The sequence below is a fragment of the Protopterus annectens genome, chromosome 1.part0, assembly GCF_019279795.1.
Source record: "Protopterus annectens isolate FY-2018-M chromosome 1.part0, PAN1.0, whole genome shotgun sequence".
In the NCBI taxonomy this organism is placed as follows: Eukaryota; Metazoa; Chordata; order Ceratodontiformes; family Protopteridae; genus Protopterus; species Protopterus annectens.
This window is the reverse complement of record NC_056725.1, coordinates 1,082,518,253-1,082,539,920: the sequence shown is the minus strand read 5'-3', so window position 1 is coordinate 1,082,539,920 and position 21,668 is coordinate 1,082,518,253.

Below are 21,668 nucleotides of genomic sequence, written 5' to 3'. Positions count from 1 at the left end.
ATAAATAAAATAATGATATAGGACTCATTAAAAGCTTACATACACACACACACACACACACACACACACACACATATATATATATATATATATATATATATATATATATATATATATATATATATATATATCTTCTTCTTCTTTTTCACAGTTAGGGGTCACCACAGTGGATCACCTGTCCACTCATGATTGGCAGTGGAGTTTTTTATGGTGTCAAGTTGCCAGCCTGGTGCCCACATGCACACACTCATGCCTAGGGCCAATTTAGAATATCCAATACATCTACAGCATGTTTTTGGGATGTGGGAGGAAACCAGAGCACTTGTAGGAACCCCACGCGACCACAGGGAGGACATGCAGACTCCATACAGAAGGCACCCCAGCCAAGGATCAAACTGGAAAACCTCTTGCTGTGAGGCAGCAACGTTAACCACTGCACTACCATGGCCACCTATATATATAACCCTAACTTGGTATAAAAAAAATCATATGGTTAAACCCTAACTTGGTATAAATAAAAAATCATATGGTTTAACCCTAACTTGGTATAAAAAAATCAGAGAATGGGATTCTGAATTATTAGACCTATAATCCAAACTTTTGTCAGTAAAAGCTGAAAAAATCAAAATCATTTGGAGATGACAAAGAAAGTAGAAGTATTAAACAATAAATACAATAAAATTCTAACACGTAAAACTAGATTGGCTTTAGAAAAACTAAAAATTAATACCTTAACCACTTCTCCCAAATATCTACATAATTTATCCACAAGAATTAAAATACAGTCAAGGGTTTACCAATAAAGTAATGCTTTGGTCAGACATACTAAAATGTTTTTGTGAAATAAATTTAAATTAATAAATAAATAAATAAAACTAAGATCTGCACTAGCCATGGAATGAAAATCATTCCTAATCTGATGGATAAACCTAAGTCCATGAGATTATCACTCATGCCTGGACAATTCAGACCATCTGAGTTCCATAAACATAATTATCATATGGAGAATATTTGTAATAGGAATAAGCAATATTTATATTATTTTGAACAGCCATAGTACTATTGTAGATTAGACAGAATTCTAATACAATATAAATGTGTGCTTACTGTATAAGCAGTTGATATTTACATGAAAGATAGATGACAAGCAATTCAATCATAGTAAAGTAGGATGTATCATATATACAACCTCAGTAAAATATTATAGCACACAGTTATTTAACATATTCACCCTTACTCATGAAGTTTTTTAAAGCTTGTTACTTAATATAAATAGATGGTAATAATATTTATAACTAATGTTTATAATACAATGTATTTTCCTGGATATTCATATCTGTCATTTCTTATTATAAAATGAGTGAAATTATAAGTTAAAAACAACAATTCACTTATTGTTACTAATGATTACAAGTTCCCTTTCCATATTCATAAATTGCCATTCTATGGCACATACTGAAAGTTTTTAGATTTAAATGGCAACATTCTATTTTGTATAATCAGCAAAGTTTAAACTGATTGTTTTCAATTTATTACTATTTATTCAGGATGTGATTGTTACATTCTGTGACATTCCTAGTTCAGACTTCTATTTTTTTCCTTGAACACCTTTGTCAGTTCGATGCTATATATAAAACATTAGTTACCTTGGTAACAGCTTAAGTATTATGTATGGTCAAAATGGGTTACAAAACCACAATTCAAGTTAAAGCAATTATATGACTTGTTATGCACATGTACTTATATAAGAAAATCATCATGCTTCCCCTTGATGTTCAATATAGTGTATGTCATTTATGACAAATTAAAACAGTAGTGTTATTATACACAAGCCCATGTTATTAAACTGAGTATCTATCGTCAATGTAATACTATTTGTTTGGAATATGATTGTTACATTCTGTGACATTTCAAGTTCAGGCTTCTATTGTTTCTCTTGAACAACTTTCTCAGTTTGATGTCATGTATAAAACATTAGTTACCTTGGTAACCGCTTAAGTATTATATATGGTCAGGATGGGTTACAAAAACTACAATTCAAGTTAAAGCAGTTACATGATTTGTTATACATATTTACGTATATAAGAAAATCATCATGCTTCCACTTGATGTTCAATATAGTGTATGTCATTTATGACAAGTTAAGCCAGTAGTGTTATTATACACAAGCCCATGTTATTAAATCCTGTTTTTAATATCTAAATTCAGCAGACTGCTTCATCTTATATGATGATTATATATTTTATGTCTAGATTTACTAAAATCATACATTACATAACTATTGTGTGTTTTTTTTTAATTTTTTTTCGCTGTTGCTTAGTTATTTGAGAGACCACAAGCTATAATGCTTATTCTTATTATTAGCTCCTACCAAGCATGTTTATACAGTCCATAGACTTTAAATTATGAGACCCTTCAAGTTTCTTATTTGTTGTAAGTATATTTCCATCCTTACATACACACTTATCAGTACTTCAAGCATGGGCAATAATGCCCATCCAGTGTTGCCAGAATACCATTCACTAGTTCATGTGGTGTGTTTCCAGGCTGTTTTTAAAATATTCTAACTAATATTTGTTCTGCTCCATTCTACCAGCCTGTTCCATGCAGTGGCCACTCTGCCAGTGAACCACTCAACATACCTTCCATTCTCATAGATATTTCCATGAAGGAAATCTGATGAATCTCTAACACTTCCAGGCAACATCCCAAACACCCCTAGAATCAGCTATCCCCATATGCCCAACACGTCCGAGCAAGCTCACCTCCCAGACCACTGCAAAGGATAGTGCACAAGACCAAGTGCTCTTAGTCTTTCACAATAACTCAGATTTCTACGATTATGTAACTCCTTAATGTGTTTGGATCAAAGTACATCTTAAATATAAAATTGCGGTTATTGTTTTTTTTTTTTTTTTTTTTTTATCAAGAATCAACTTAATGAGCTATACGAAGTACTGAGAGTACCATCAATATGTGTACATGTCGTTTAAAACAGCCCTTTTATTTTAAATATATATATATATATATATATATATATATATATATATATATATATATATTTTTTTTTTTTTTTTTAAACCAAAATCTTCATTGCCGAGCATTATCTCAGAGGCTCCTCAGAGCCATTAAGCATTATTGTCACTCTGTCTCCATTACCATAGCAACCAGTGAGCATCTGTTTCTGTTAGTGTGTCTGTGTACTACATACCAGAGGCTCACGATGCACTCAAAGCAAAGCTTCACTTCACTGCAACTTCAATCCTAAATTTCCTCCCTTTCAGCAAGGCAGCAGCCAGGAAAAAAACAGAGAGCAAACAGATAAAAAAAAAGACTCACAACAAGCCGCCACAAGAGATAACACATTCTTCCAGCCTTCCAACCTCTCACTCAGCAGATGTATAAACAAACTATTCTCTCCCAAAATATCTCAACTCACAGTTTTATCCACCCCTTCCCTTGGATCAAGGCTAAAACATCAAATGTTGCTTCCTAATACACAAGCATCAGTAAACCTCGATCACAAGCCACAACCCACAGCTTTCTAGAGCAAAAACGGCAACATACAACAACTGCCAGACACACCTGCATCCACGCATACCATGTCAGGCTTAATCAAACAGCACTTGAAGCTATGATACCTGCCATAATTGATATTAACTATGTTTAGACAGAATAATAATGACATTTGTACTAGCTGCTAGACATGGCTGCATCCACGCACACCATATCAGGATTGATCAAACAGCACTCATAGCTGTGATACCTGCCATAACTGAAATTAACTATATTTAGACAGAATAATGATGACATTTGTACTAAGAGCTTGGTACTATTATTTAATCAGGATCTACATGACATTTCTAAATCATACTTTAACTGAAGAAGGCATTAATCTCCATGACAGCATTTTTTTTCAAAACACTTTACTGTTACTGCTATTATATATGATGTTAATTTGCTACATTTGAGTCTGAACTCTGATGAATGGCACCTTGTTGTATTAGTTGATTAAATACTTAAATTATTATAAGTAAAATCAATGAAAAATGAACAAAATAAGTCTTCATTGAGTTCAAGTAGGGGAAAAGAAAATTTTATGTTTGCATTATATGTTGCTTTGTTTGGCTTATATATAATGTAAATAATAACCCATCTTGACCTACCTTTGTAAAGAATTATTGGACTTTTTGAACATTCTGAATAAATCATTACTGTTTCTCAGTTGTTTAATAAACCCTCCTTTTTAAAATAAAAGCAGATGACAAGGGGTATACCATATCAGTTGATACTTTGAGAGATGTAGTTGTAAGAGTTATTTTTTTGGGACAGCTATCTTGGAATCAGTTTTTTTGTTTCTTCTTTCTTGCATCAGTCCAAGGATTTGTTTATTTTATTCTTTTAAGAGTAGGAGCCATCCATTCCATTTCTTCTGGGCTAGACACTACGTTGTTGTTTTTGATGAATATAGATGCTTCTTCTAAGTCATTAAAGGTTCTCATTTCACTGGCAAAAAGTATTTTTATCTTGGCTGGAAAGGCCAGCTGTGCTTTAATATTGTTTTATTATTGGCCAAACTTTTTTCCTTTGTTCTAGTATTCTGGAAGAATAATCATTGTCAAACCTTATCAGGCTTTGATTGTATTTTAAGTGTGATTTTCTCCAAGCAGATTTTAATATTAATTCCTTGTCCAGAAATGAAAGAAATTTATAGCTATGGATCTAGGTGGAGTATTTATTGAGTTAGAAGCAGGTTTCCTCAGTGCTCTATGCGCCCTTTCAATCCCAAATGAAAGTCTTTCTTTCAAGTCTAAAAATTCAGAAATCCAGGTTGTTAAGAATGAAATAATGTCTTCTCCTTCAGTGTTTTCAGGCAGACCAAAGATCCTTATGTTGTTTCTCCTTTCCCTGTTTTCTAAAGTCATCTATTTTGTTAAGCAGCCATGTATTCTGTTTAAGCAGAAATTCTTTTTGGAATTCTTCCTCTTTGAGTCTCCCTTCAATGTCATTTAGAGAAGTCTCTCTATTTATTTTTGTATGGTGTTGCTGTAACAGTTCCTTAAGAGTATCAGTCTGTTTTTGAAAATTGAATTTGAGGTTTTCTTAGTCATTTTTAAAGCCATCCATCTTCAAAGATAGTTCCTGTAAGGTAGATGTCATCAATTGCAGTTCTTTTTTCAAAGCAGCATCTGGATGAGAATTCCTTGAGTTGTTCATATTCAGTGACTCAATGTATCCCCAAGCTACATGACAGGAACATTTTTGTATATTTCCATCAAAATTGATATTTATGTAGTTTTGTAGTTTATCTATAGATTTCTGACATTTTAAACTTGAAAATAATAAAAGTTTCCTATATTATTATAATAGTTTATGGAGCTCTCAAAATTCACTGCTCTCATTTGGCCATCTAGGCTCTGCCCCATACCAGAATTTTTGAATGCCAGAACATAAATGAATGCTGCTTTTTGTGTTCTGGACAATCTACTGAACATGTGTACAGAACAATCTAAAAAGTGAAAAAACTCAAGACAAAAAGTTGCCATGAAAGCTAAGATGCATGTCATTACATAGTTCTGGTACCTAAAAATTCATTACTACAAGGATGTATACACCTACCAGCTCAACTGTTGACAGGATGTTGAATAGCAACTATTTTATTTACATTACTGATGCCAGAAGGTCAACACAGAATAAAGAAAACACAGAATAAATTATCAGAGACAGAAATGCTAATATAGTAGAAAACTACAATATTTATAAAATGCAGATATTATTGATAGACTTATAAATCTAAATATAAATACATATATTGTGCAGTGGATAGCTAACTGGTTGTTTGATAGCACATATGTGTTTACAGTCACAGGTGCCACTTCTGAGAAAAAAAAAAAAAAAAAAACCTTATCAGTGGCATACCACAAGGCTCAGTTTTGGGCCCTCATTCTATTTGGCATCTGTTTCTCAGAACTTCAGGCCAGCACTTCTAGCCTATGTTTATCTAAGTTTGCAAATGACTATAAACTGGGTGTTGTTATTTGATCTTCAACTGACTCACTATTTCTCCAACATGTTAACAAATGGTGCAAAGGCAATAATTTTAAATTAAATGTAAAAAAATGTAGCCAAGTTCTTTTTAGTAAACCAAGCAGTCTCACTTACTATATATGAGATGCACACCTCCAATAAAACATTTTTGTAAGGGATCTAGGCACTCTTGTTGATGATTCCTTATTGTTTGACCATCATGTGCTTACAGTAGTTTGGAAAGTCTTTTATCTGGCCCATCTAATTTTGATAGGCTTCTCCACTAGGTCCAAAGAAGTTTTAATTTCCCTTTACTTGTATCTTATCAAACACATTCTTGAATATAATAAACCTTTTGGCATGTGTTTGTCTAAAGATATCTTAATACCTGAGACCTTAGAGATTCAGAACTATAAAGATCAGTGACCTCAAAAATCTTAGACTTCAAGAGACAGTGGCAGCTCTATTTCTGTGCTCAGTCTCTTTTAGTCCTTTTAGGCCTTCCTCTAAGGTCTGTGTCTAGCATTTCTGGACATGACAGTTCTAATTATATTTGATCTCCTATTCCTTTCCTGAACTAATGGTACCTCAAATAGTCAGTTAAAGGAACTAAATCTTCATCAGCAGATAAACAAGGCACATTGGCATGATAGATTCATATACCAATGTATCCCTCAACTCTGGAACAAGCTTCTACTACATGTCAAGCAGAGTAGCATCCTTGTCACCTTCAAGATACATTTCAATAGTTGGATGGGCAGCCTTCCTCCTTCATGTTAGAGGGAGCTTTTGAATTGGGTTTTGCAGCTTGGATTTTAATGGTTGGCAGATTAATTGCCCAGTAACTACTTATGTACCTATGAACCTAAAAGACAGAGTAGGAATGCCGAAACCATGGGACAGTTTACAATGTAAAGCTGAAGGAGTTAGTAAAGTAGGCAAATCAAGATCCTATGTTGTTTGTGGGAAAGAAAGAAAGGAAGAGTAATGTACAGAAGAACTTGCAGGCACATCTAAAAAAAAAAAAAAATCATAAATGTGTCAAAGATGAAGATGTCCAAATAGAAGTGTCACTACCAGTTCTCTCATGAGAAAATAGAGACTGTTATAACTGTGACAGTCAAGAGTTGGAGAGAGAGAGAGAGAGAGAGAGAGAGAAATAGACCCCTAGTGTATCATTACTTGTGACCTCACTGTGCACAGCCCTAATGGCCGGAACATCCACTGCAGCAGCATCCATTACCTGTCGAGTCCATTTCCCTTGGGTCACCGGCTGATGCAAACTCTGCACTTCCACCATCTGCAGTGTACCCCAGTGAACATGCAGTGCTGTAAAATGTGTCCTAAAAGGAGTCTGTAGCAGTTACATGGAGGGGCAAACTCTGGAATACCATCCAAAAGACCCGAGTTCAAATAGTAGCTTGGGTGCTTAACAGCAGATGCAGGGAGGATAGAAGTGTCTATACTAGGAGGAGGGGGCAAACACTCAGGGGCACATGTACATGGGTTGATTTCCTGAATGGAGATTGGTGAACCAACACTGCAGTGTCTTCAGCATGTGAATATGTTATCCTGCTGACATCATCCTTTCTGAAACTGAGGTGTAGTGCAGCTCTGATGTCCACTACATGTTGGACCGATATGTTCTCTAGGGTTGGAATCAAGGTGTAGGGTATTAATGAAAAAGAATCTGAACTACCCCCTGTGACTGTCTAGATAATGGCCCTTTATATCAACCCTTGTGCCCTGTAATGGGGGAAATGAAAGTGCTGATTGACTGACAGGAGGGTGATGACTGGCAGGCAACAGGGACATAAAGATGAAAAAAAGGAAAAAAAATGTCCTGAAAGGAAGCTCAGGTATTCATTGTGAACAATTGTGTGAAATTCTTCAGATATGGAAGACCATTGAGGCAAACTCACCATTCACAAGACTGTTTGTCTGGGATACAAAATTGGTTTTAAGGACAAAAAGTTTGTTTAATCATGCACTGTGATGTAAATAGCTCATGATGTGCTTTGTGTTATGCTATTAAAATTATACTTAGCAGTCTAACATAATTTAACTTACTTATAACATAGGGTAGTGTTCGTAAACATTACACCTGAATGCTGCAGGTATATTTGGTGACTGTGCAGAAGTACAAGTGAGGAGCAATTTAAACATGTAAGCTGTGCTTATGCAAAACAGTCACAAACAGATTTAGAAAGTCTTAGGCAAATGAGGGCATAACTAAATAGAAATGAGAAATGTCCATAAAATGTATAACTTATTCAATGCAATCATCTTCTTGCCTTTTACTATTCATAGTCACTTTTTAATGCACAGCTGTACTATGTGCACTTATGTTATAAAAAGCGCATCTGCATCTTTTGCTGTCATTTTGCATTCAACAAAAAATGTTCCAGCTTTGAGCTGCTTGTCTCTACCATAATGGAATCCATTACATTCAGCAGTGCTCATAGATCTAGGACAAGGAGATTAGGTACAGAACAACCCATGTGAGCTTTGCTAAACAAGATTGACTGCATACATATAGAATAGACAGTGATATATTAAAGGCTATGACAAGCTTGTATAGCCCTCAAATGGGAAATTTTCTTTCAACACAGCCTGCAAAACTTGACCAGTACTGCAATAAAACAACAACATTTGCTCCCAATTTAAACTTCAGAATCCTACCACAACATCACCACAAAACAACTAATTTGGCTTTGTTACAAAATAACCTCAACCATAGCATACTTTTGAACTTTCCAGATTTTCATAGAATATCAATATTTTTGCTTCATATTTTTGGTCTGTTCCACATAAAATCTGTGGTTTTCTGGCAAATAATTTATAACTGAAGTTGCTAAATAATGACAGACTTTTAAGTTTCAGACTTCATGGCCCTCAAAAAAATGCATATTAGCACAAAGGCTTTTTTCTATCAACTTTCTGAGTTTATATGAGCAATATTTAAAATAATGTCCCTCCATTGTTTTTGGCTTTGTCCAGATTTCTTGCCCTAAGTGGTTGAGAAGTATGACCTCAACCACAACCAACTCAAAATACACATATATTTTTACCAGTTACAGACAGTTGCCCATCCCTTAAAAACTTGTTCAGTACTATACTCCCACTAGAAACTTTTACTCTTCCATAAATTCCTGACCTATATCACTCTCTTTCATAACCACTATGATAACTTGTGACCAAAAATTGGTTCTGACCATCCAGCTTCTCAGAAATGATCGAGACGAACAGGAACAAGGAAAATCAGGCTGTTTTAACATAAATCCAGTTTGTAGTTCAGTTACATGCATTCATTCTCCATGGGCTTCATCAGAACTGGATGCTAACTACTTATCACACCTTAAACAGGTATAACTGATCACATGAGTAAAGTACAAATCAGTTAATAAAAAAATAATAATTAATTAAAGAACTTGTACAAAATGTTTTAAAACAACAGCAATTCAGTCAAATAAATACTTCTTGTGACTTCTCAAAACATATACACCAATGTAAAACTAATCTGAAAAAAATTTTAAAATAACATAAAAACTAAATCTACAATTTAACAGTCTGCAGTTTTAAAGCACTTTGCAAGGAAATTATGCCATTCAACCCTGGGGGTCCATTTGCATTTAACCTTAGTTGCAACAAAAGATCCCGGCACTCTAAGATGTGCTCCCAGGTTCCACCCCTGGGGATTTGTACTACTTGTCCAAGCACAAAGAAATAAAAAATCTTGCTATTTTCACAAACCAACTTCTACCTATAAAGAGCATTGGAATCACTTCTGCCATTAGTGCCATAAAGATGCTCCTGCATTCTGACTCTTAATTTGAATCCGGTTTTCCCAACATGAAAGCTAGAACAACAGTCACAGAATGCCAAATACACAACCCCGCTAGTGCTGCAATCATAATGAGAAGAGAACATAATCTTGTAATTAACACTGCTGACAAAAAATTCCTGACCCTCATATACAAATCTATATTGTGGGCAGGCTCCGCACTTACTGGTGCCAACCCTTAAAGTGCTATAAATTCTTCGAACATATTTGGTACTTCTTTTTAATATCTCTTTGATGTTAAGGTTTCTAGAATAAGTAACACAAGGTTTATTGCCTAACTTATTGCTTAAATTTTTTTCATGCAAAATAATATCCCAATGCTTATGTATGAGTGGAACAATAATACAACCTTCTTGACCACATTTCATAACCAACCTGTTCTCATAACCTTTACCATTATACTTGTTATTGTAGCTTGAGTGTCTGTAATCCAAACCATCTCCCACTTAAAATCTCATTCTTAATGTCCTCAAGCATGTTAGAAGGATAACTTCTAGCTAAAAACAATTCAACCAATCTCAGTGTCAAAAATAAAAATGCTGTAGGAAATTATTCTTGCTAGTCTAATCATCTGTCCCTTGACCAAACTCATTTTTTATTTGTAATGATGACAACTGATAAAATATAAATAACCACTGGAAAAGGTAGGTTTTCTGTGATATGGACTGAAATTTGAATAACTGAAGGTCATTGAACAGTGTAATGACCAAATAATTTATTGTGGGTTCTGAAAATTGATAAGAAAATCTGTGAAAACAAGTTTTAGAATTAATATATGAAATAAATTTTAACAAAATCGTCTTGACTTCCTTTCCAAATAAAGAAGTAATCTAGAAAGTAAGGGGAGTTAACAATGTGGTCCAAGAAACTAGATTTGAAAACATATTCCTGTTCCCAATGGCAAATAATAGCATACCTGTATAAAAGAGCACACATGGCTCCCATGGCCACTCCACTGATTTGCTTGAGATATTCCTATTCCCCTTCAAAAAATATAAATTTATTCATTAAAATAATCTTCATGAAGGAATTTATTATGTTAATTTTTTGGTTAGACAAGCATTCACAATCACAAAGTATTTTAGTGGTACTCCACTGGTAAAGGGTCTCTTTATGGAGGTAACTTCTCCTATTTTGATTATCTATGTCATATCTGTGAGCCAGCTGGCAATCCAATTGGTGATATAGGGTGTTATTCTCAGTTTATTTAGCTTTTCTACAATGCCAGAGCATGGAATTATGTCAAAAGTTTTGACCAGGTAGAGGTATGCAATGTGCACCAGTTTGCTTTCTTCTATTGCTTTGATGACCTTTCAAAAAAATCCATCAGGTTGAACAAGCATGACCTGCCCTTGACAGATCCAAACTGAGATGGGGCTAATGTTTTGAGGTTCTCTATTTCCTGAATGATTAGTTCCATAATGTGTTTCCATGGTTTTGCATACAAGGCTGGTCAGACTTATGGGTCTGTTACTGCTTGGGCTTGTGGAAGGTCCTCTGTTATGCAGGGAAATGACTGTATCTGTTTTCCATTCACTTGGTGCAAAACCTATATGGAGGCTGATATTGCACAGGGTTGTTAGGGCTTTGGCTAAATAGTGCTTTGTGTTATTTAAGATGCATCCAGAGATATTGTCAGGACCCATAAATATAGTATTTTTACCTTTTGATAGTACTGTTACAACTTGGTCTTGTGTGATAGCTGGAGTTGAGCCAGTTTCAGATATATCTTGAGATCAGACAAAGGGGACAGAGGGTTAAAGACAGAGCAAAATTTATCAGCCAGTAGGTTCACTATATCTTCAGTCTCGGTGTAGGTAACATCATTCACAATCAGCTCTCTGTATTGTTGTGTTGTGCTTGGGAGATTATGAGCATAATTAAAAAATTGCCTTGTGATTGTCTTTGGCTTGAGTAGCCAATTTTGCCTCAAATTTTATTCTGTTGGAATTTATTAAGCTCCTGAGTATTTAGTTTATTTCAGTGACACAGACTCTTAACATTCTTGGAACTTTTGGTCAAAATTCTTTTCCTTCTACTATAAAATTTGTTGATATTATAGTTCCACCATATGGGGTTGTTTCTGGGTTTTTTCCCTGTACTTTTTCGTTTGGGGTGCAGTTGCATCTATGCAGCTGTTTACATGTTGGTATAGGATTGTGGTATACATTTCTGCATGTTCAGTGGAGTTAACTGGATTTAGTAGAGATTTTAAGCTTGCCAATCTATCATTTAGGAATAGATAGTTTGTTTTAAATTTCTAAAGGTACCTTGGGACAAAGGGATCTCTGATTTCAGTTTTATTTCAAAGGAGTTTGCTATATGGTCAGACCTACAAAGCAATAACGATTAGTAAGGGATGCTGCAAGATGCTCCCATATTAGTAAGGACAAGATTCAAAATGTTATTCCCACTACTGGGTACTCTGATATTTCCTCTGGGGCATTTGTGTTGACAAAGTCCAGGAATCTCTGTGCTTCTTTACTAGTGGTGGTGTAGGTTTCCTAGTCTATAGTTCAACAGTTTAGATCACATAAGGAAAATGGGGTTTGAATGGACAGATGATAAGTCAGCAAGCAAAGGAGAGTAGTATTGCTGAAAATGAATTCATCCTCAAGTCTTGATGAGTATCTTCACAGGGCGAATCTTGTTTTTTCACAAAATATCAGCAAGATGGCACTAATATATGGAATGTATTTTATATAGCATATATCATGGACAGAGATAAAAAAAAGATAGCTGGATGCACAAGACCCAAGATGCAAAAGTGCTTAATCCTGGTAAGCACACTGGTGCCAGGACTGAAAAAAAATGGCAGTGTAGATTCCTCTAGACATGGAAACATTGTTACAATGAGGATAGGCTAAGAGCAGAGGGAGGATGGCTCCCCTATTGTAGAAGGATGTAGCAGTCCACAAAAATCACAAAAACTAATAGGCCAAAACAGAACCATAAAGAAGATATAGTGAACTATTGAGGATAAGAAAGAAATTATGTATTGTTACTGTCATTCAGAAAGCCCAAAATTTCCAGACAAAAGATTTACCAAAAGATTAAGAGAGAAATTAGAGGAAAGAAAATACTTCCACAAGAAAAAAAAAGACTATCAGAAGCTTCAAATAAAAAATGTGTTCATTAATACAACAGATTTATGAAAAACGTTATACAGACAAAGAACCTTAATCCTTTTGGAAAATAAAGCATCCGAGGAAGTACAAAAATATAAAGAACAAAATCTAGAAATTTTTACAAGGTTTAAAAAAGAAATATGGACATGGGAAGGAAAGAGAGACGTGATATAGTGCAACATTTAGGCAATGGAAAAAGCCAACTTAATCAACACAAAAAAATTCAGCCCAAAAGATATTTAATGAGAAATACAGGCAAAGGCATCCAGATATGAAAAATTTTGAAATAAAAAATAAGACCACAAAGAGAGAATGTAGAACAGAAGATTAGTAAAGCAGAAGTTAAAAAAAAATAGAAATTGAAGTTATGGAATACTTGTGAAGTGAAGTATATAGTGTAGAAAGTTTAACACAGGTTACATCAGAGCATGATAGAATGACTCCCCAAAGCAAGGAGAAACATTAGGATTAGGAGATATCTGAAGAAGAAATATGGACATGAGAAAGGAAAAGAGATTTAATGTACAGCAATATTTATCAAAGGAGAAAGCAGAACTAATTAAAACAAAAAGAGCAGCACCAAAGATATTTGAAGAAAAATACATGCAAATACAAAAAAAATAAGAAAACAAAGAGGAAAAGGTCAAAAAAGGATTAGTAAGGAAGAAGTTAAGGAAATGGAAACTGGGGTTATGGAGTAGCTGCAAAGTGCAGGATTTAGTGTAGAAAATCTGCCTCAGAAAACAACACAGCAAGATATAACAACAGACCCGCAAATTAAGGAGAAACCAGCAGAGTAGAAAATATCTAGTTGCCCTATGAAGATACTTTGGAACCTTTCACAGGAAACCAGTATAAATGTTCAGTTGGAGTTGCATAGCAAGAGGAAGAACAGGAACCTGTGGCAGCTATGATACAGTCAATGGTGTGAAATGATAGGCCAGTGAGTTCCTAAATGAAAGAGCAATGGATGACACAGGCTGAAACTGAATAGAATATAGTACAGGAAGATGCTCAGAAACTTTCTATAGAATGCCCACAGGGAATGGAGAACAAAGAATGTGCCCTCAGTTTAGAAGAAAATGATCTAAGAGAAAAGTTGTTTGATTTAATAGAGATGGACAGACATATTAAGATCAATGAAAGAAATAGACTACAGAAAGTCAATAAAACCCAAAAGTTAGAAATCTGATAAAACAAATGAACATAGTAACTGATTGTCCATAAAGATTCATGTGATATAACAGGAGTAAACAGGATATACTACTGTGCAGCTAAATTAATAATAGATACAATCTTGCCACAAAACACATAGTAGTAAGGGAAAGGAAGGGGGGAAATCCAATACCATCATGGAAGCATCAAGTAGAGAAAACTACAAAGCAATTAAGACAAGAAGTGTCACTGTTAGAAGAGTATTAAAGATGGAACAGATCAACAAAAACACTCAGAAAGATAGTTGTGATAAAATCAATGTACAGTATCAGAACAGATCAGGATCTATCATGCACTATCACAAATAATAAACTATAAATATCAGTACAGGCAGAACAACTTAGAAGATATGCAGATAACTATAAAGAAAAACTACATAACAAGCAATTTATTGATGACCCAAAAAAGTGTTATAGAGAATTAGGAAACAAGGCAAAAGGAATTGAAACCCTACCAAATAAAGAAGAAACAGACATATTTTAGAGAAATATCTATAAAGATCTTGTTGAACATAATGATGCTAGATGGATGGAAGAAGTAAAAGAAACAATAAGAAGTTCAAATGTACAGGATATGAAATGGGATGAAGTAACGGCCAGAGAGATTGAAACAAAGTTAAGGAGTGCTCCAAAATGGAAAACCCCAGGCCCAGATGCAGTACCTAACTTCTGGCTAAACATATTTTTTTACATGAAGATTTAGCCATGAGTAAGAACTATTATATGCTCAACATGAACAGACACCAGCATAGTTAACAACAGGAAAAACAATGCTCCTACTTAAGACAGAAACTGCAAGCTATCTTCAAAACTATAGACAGATAAGTTGCCTTCCTACAAGGTATAAACTATAAACTGGAATTGATGCTGACAAGATTTTATAGTCATTTAGAAAAAAACTCAGTCATGGAAATAGAATAAAGGGGTAATAAAAGAAAGTCATACAGAACAAAGGACCATTTCTTGATAAATAAAGTCATAATGGAGAACTGTAAAAAGGAAAAGGATCTAAGTATGGCATGGATAGACTACAAAAAAATCATTTGACTGTATCCCACATTCATGGATAAAAGAGTGCTTAAAATGTATAATATACACCCTATAATGATCGATTACATTACAGCGACCATGAAACAGTGACAATCCACCGTCATAATAAAGGACACATTGTTATTGCAGGGATAAAAAAATCAAAGGGGGATATTCCAGGGTGACTTTCGGTGACCGCTGCTCTTTTGTCTTGCCCTTAACCCATTAAGTTGTCTACTTAACAGATTAGGGCATGGCTACAATTTGGATCCCAGAAAACAACAAAGTATAAAGATGTATCTTCTATTTGTAGATGATCTTAAACTGTATAGGTCATCTGATGAGGAACTGAAAGCATAACTGCAAGTGATCAAAACTTTTTCAAATGATATAAGAATGTCATTTGGCCTTGGTAACTGTGCAAAAGTGATATTTAAAGGAGGAAAGCTGCAGTATCAAGAAAACCTCAGTTTGGAACAAAATGTGATATAAAAGAACTTGAGCAAAAGGGTGTTTATAAATATTTGTGAATTGATGGACAACAATAAAACACAAACAAATGCAAATAAAACTCAGTAAATATTTTAGAAGACTAAAATTAATACTGAAAAAAGCAATGACATCTAGGAACAAAATCCAGTCTATAAACCAGTTTGTTCTTTCAGTCCTAACTTACTGTTTTGGAGTGGCTGACTGGTCCCAAAATGTGTTGGAAAGGTTAGACATGAAAACAAGAAGGATGCTTCATGCTCACCAAATGATTTATAAAAATCAGTGCACACCAAGATGATATATTCTCCATTCTGAAGGAGTGATGGGCCTCCTTGAAACTGATTACATTTATAGATCCGCAGTCATGGAGCTGCATACATATCTGCTGACCTCACAGGACCCAGACATAGTGAAAGTTTTCAAACATGAGGTGAATACGTCTAAGATGACCTCCCTGCTTAGATTAGCAGAAGCATATTGGCATCAAGTGGGTATGGAAATCAAACCAGAAGTAGATAAAAATCAGGCAGCTACTAAATGTGCCTAAAAAAAAAAAAGAAGAACGAATACAAGGTGAATGATCAGATGAGAAGGCAAAAAAATTTGAAAAATGCATAAATATAGTTGCAGGTATAGAAAACTCTTGGAACAACTTCATGTTGATCAAGATCAAATGCAGGAATGGTTACGGGGAGGTAAATTTAAACCAAAAGATGAAAGGTTAATATTCAGAAAAAACATATACCAACTGGACAACCACAGCTGAAGACATGGCTTTAATAAAAATGATGATAAAAATAGCAGCAAACAAATTCCATGTAAAAATCAGATAAAAAAGGACAAGCCCTTTCGCATACAGCTTCTTCAGATCCTATAAGAAACTAAATAAATACGAACATTTTTAAACTAACATTTGACCTATCAAAAACAAGAGAAAATTGTGCCAAAAAAACAATGACATAATTTCCTCATACAATCAATGCAACTTCCTATGTGCCTTAAGCCTCCACCCACTCAAAATGGGTTTGATATTAACCTGACTATTCAACACTGGATGCTTATAAGCTTGCATCCTAAGAATCCATTTTAGCTCCATCTGCACCAAATAGTTGTTACAGTCACCACCTCTCCCATTTTTAAAAACATGCTGTAACACCCTAAAAGAAAATTCATGTCCAGGGCATTCAGATTGATGTTTGAAAAGGGCATTGTTTATATCACCCTTCCTCATACCTGACAAATGTTTGTATAACCTGTCCCTCAATTGTTGGATTGTTTTACCCACATAGAAGCAGGGGCATACATCACATGTTGCTAAGTACACTATAAAACGGGTAGTGCAGTCTGTATAGAATCTGGGAATAAATTCAAATGCTAAAATGGGGTGTTTATATATTTGTTGTTTAGTCAAAACTCAACACACACTAAAAGACCTACAATGATAAGTCTCAGTGCGTTAACTTGACTGTCCAGGGCATTTAATATCATTGCACAACAACCGTTTAAGATTGTTGTTACTTCAATAGACGAAATATGGTGCGGCCCCTACTAAGCCAGTCATTGCATAGCCCAATGTTTCTGTATACTTTTTATAACATTGATATTGCTGGTAAAATTAGTTATAAATGAAGCATGTTGTTTTGTCTTTTTTCTATTGGTCATGTTATCATCCCTAACTCTCAAAATCGGAACATTGACTATCAAGGCCCAATCGTAAGTGGCACTAGGTGTGATAACATTCTGTTCCACAAAGGAAGTTTGAAAATCACCCAACCTATCAACTTCAAGGCTATCACGTATTTCCCTAACAGTAGTGCCATTATATCCCCTATCAATAAACATTGCCTCCAGAGTATCAAATTCCCGTTGCATGTCACCCTCATTGTTACAAATCCTGGACACTCTGGTGAATTTGCTCTTCACTACACTTGAGAACACATGTCCAGGGTGCACACTATCTCTAGATAGAAGGCTTTCTAAACAGTGTGGTGTTAATGCCCCCTATTGTATCTTTAGTTACTGATACGTCTAGGAAGTTTACATGTAAAAAAGAATGGATGACAGTAAACTGAAGAAACTCTGTGGTAGACTCTAAATATTCAGTATATTGAAGAAGGGACTCAATGTCACCTTCCCAAACAATGAAGATGTCATCAACAAACTGTCTATAGTGTCTCACACCTCTATATAATGGACTCAAAGTCGGGTTATTAACCTCCCAAAAATGCATCACCAGATTTGCATAAGAATTGGTGCAGGGGGTGCCAATGGCTACCCCCCATCTCTGTAAATATAATTGTTCCTCAAACAGGAACACATTATTATTCAAAATCAAGTCAAGCAAGGTACAGACTAAACAAACATCTATATTCAGTAATAATGTATCACTACTCAAGATCTGATTTATTGCTTCTATCCCATACTCATTGTGTATGGTAGTGAAAAGATTTTTAACATCCATGGTAACCAATAGCAGATCAGTAATATCATTCGACTGCACAAATTCGTCAAGATCCTGCAAACAATGTGCAGTATCCCTCAAAATGGCATTTATAGACCTAACTATTGGACTAAATAGCCCCCTACATAAATGGAGAGGGGCTCCGTTACCCAGCCCCCTCCAGCAACAATGGGTCTTGTAGGTGGCTCAATCAAGAATTTATAAACCTTGGGTAGCCCTTTGATAACTGGCATCATGAGATGAGGCACCTTGAAAAACTCAAACAGTCCCTCATTAATCTCCCTGGTCATAAATAAATCAAATATATAATCATTCACATATTTAATAATGGTCCTAACCTGTGCCCAATCTATCATATGATAGGTAACTAAGTCATTCAATAAAATAAACATTGCTTTTACATAATCACACCTGTCCATTAATACAATAGCTCTACCTTTATCGGATGGCCGAATTATAAGATCCACATTATTTTTCAAATCATTCAATGCCTTATGTTCTGCAGCACTCAAATTATAAAAATTTCTTTTATTGTTCCCACTTGGTCAAACAATTCCTTCTCACAAGCTTGTACAAATAGTTCAACGTGAAATGGTATAGTAGGTGAGAAGGTGCTAGGTCTCCTATATTCAGTAACTTGCTGCTCTTGGGCTTCTCCAAACATTAAACCCAGAGCTACTTTCCTGGCAAAAAGCCTCAATTCAAATAAAACATCACTTACGCTGGCTGGAGTAGCTGGAATAAAAGTTAGTCCCCGTTCCAGCACAGAGCATTCTAAACTAGTCAAAAAATGCGTGGAAAGATTCACCACCAAATCCTTTATCGTCTCATCTTCTGCTGCTTTGACCGCCTTTCTGTAGACACTTTCCTCTTCTGTCTCCCTCTGCTCACAGAATGAGGATACTGTGGCTACCTTGGTTGTACCAGAAGGGGTAAAAAACTATCCAGATTGATAGGTGCAGTCTGCTTGCATCTGGCTCCCTCCTGGATGAAGTTGCTCCTATGTAGCTGCAAGCCCTGTTGGTTCAAAGGGGGCATGCTTAATCCTTCACCAGTGGTAGCTAACAAATCATTGCCTGGGTTGCATTCAACTCATATGCCAATCCATCCATATGCACAGATTTATCCTGCACTATGTTCTCGGTGGGAACCCGAGACGTAGTGGGTAATGCTGATTCATTCCCTTCCAACATCGCTCTTTCAGCTCTCCGTTGGTTCGGTGCACCATTCTCCAAAGGTACATCATGCGAATCCCTCAGCAAAACAAACACATGCCGAAGTTGGAAGTCTTGTAGATCTCTGCAACTTCTGGTGTTTAGTCTGCCGTAACCTCATTTCATATAGCGTAATGTTAGAATAAAGATTCTCAACACGGCTATTATAAATGTCACCACAGAACTTAAGTACAAGATTATTGTGCGCTTGCTTAATACTCAACAATAGCTGTTCTTCCATGGGTTTGAAATAATCTATCATCAATTTTAGGGCTGGGGCATGTGTTTGTTTAGCTAAAGGATTCGCATGATGAACCAACAGGGCTTGCAGTTACATAGGAGCAACTTCATACAAGAGGGAGCCAGACCCAAGCAGACTGCACCTATCAATCTGGATAGTTTATTACCCCTTCCGGTACAACCAAGGAAGCCGCAATATCCTTGTTCTGTGAGCAGAGGGAGACAGAAGCAGAAAGTGTCTACAGAAAGAGGCTCAACACAGCAGAAGATGAGACGATAAAGGATTTGGTGGTGAATCTTTCCACGCATTTTTTGACTAGTTTAGAATGCTCTGTGCTGGAACGGGGACTAACTTTTATTCCAGCCACTCCAGCCAGAGTAAGTGATGTTTTATTTGATTTGAGGCTTTTTGCCAGGAAAGTAGCTCTGGGTTTAATATTTGGTGAAGCCCAAGAGCAGCAAGTTACTGAATATAGAAGACCTAGTACCTTCTCGCCTATTATACCATCTCGCGTTGAACTATTTGTACAAGCTTGTGAGAAGGAATTGATTATGACTTTAAGTGGTTACAATAAAAGTAACTTTTTTTTAATTTGAGCGCTGCAGAACATAAGGCATTGAATGATTTGAAAAATAATGTGGATCTTATAATTCGGCCGTCCGATAAGGGTGATGCTATAGTATTAATGGACAGGTGTGATTATGTAAATGCAATGTCTATTTTATTGAATGACTTGGATACCTATCATATGATAGATTGGGCACGGGGTAGGACCATTATTAAATATGTGGACCATTATTAAATATGTGACTGATTGTATATTTGATTTACTTATGACCAGGGAGATTAATGAGGGACTGTTTGAGCTTTTCAAGGTGCCTCATCTCATGATACTGGTTATCAAAGGGCTACCCAAGGTTCATAAATCCTTGACTGAGCCATCTATGAAACCCATTGTTGCCGGAGGGGGCTGGGTAATGGAGCTCCTCTCCATTTATGTAGATAGGCTACTTAGTCCAATAGTTAGGTCTATAAATACAATTTTGAATTATGCTGTGCATTTTTTGCAGGATCTTGATGAATTTTTGTGGTTGAATGATATTACTGATCTTCTATTGGTTACCATGGATGTTAAAAATATTTTCACTACCATACCCAATGAGTATGGGATAGAAGCAATAAGGCAGATCTTGAGCAGTGATATATTCTCATTGAATCTAGATGTTTGTTAAGTCTGTACCTTGCTTGACTTAATTTTGAATAATAACGTGTTCCTGTTTGAGGAACAGTTATATTTACAGAGATGGGGGGTAGCCATGGGAACCCCCTGTGCCAGTTCTTATGCAAATCTGGTGATGCATTTTTGGGAGGATAATAACCTGACTGTGAGTCCATTATATAGAGGTGTGTGACACTATAGATGGTTTGTTGATGATGTCTTCATTGTCTGGGAAGGTGACGTTGAATCCCTTCTTCTATATATTGAATATTTAGAGTCTACCACAGAGTTTCTTCAGTTTACTGTCACCCATTTTTTTTTACATGTATACTTCCTACACGTATCAGTAACTAAACATACAACAGGGGGCATTAACACCACACTGTTTAGAAAGCCATGTTGGCATAACAGCCTTCTATCTAGAGATAATATGCATCCTGGACATGTGTTCTCAAGTGTAGTGAAGAGCCAATTCACTAGAGTGTCCAGGATTTGTAACAATGAGGGTGACATGCAACAGGAGTTTGATACTCTGGAGGCAATGTTTATTGATAGGAGATATAATTGCACTACTGTTAGGGAAATACGTGTTAGCCTTGGAGTTGATAGGCTGGGTGATTTTCAACCTTACTTTGTGGAACAGAATGTTACCACACCTAGTGCCACTCAAGATCGGGACTTGATAGTCAATGTTCCGATTTTGAGAGTTAGGGATGATAACATGACCAATAGAAGGAAGAAGACAAAATGACATAATGCATTTATAACTAATTTTACCAGCAATAACAATGTTATAAAA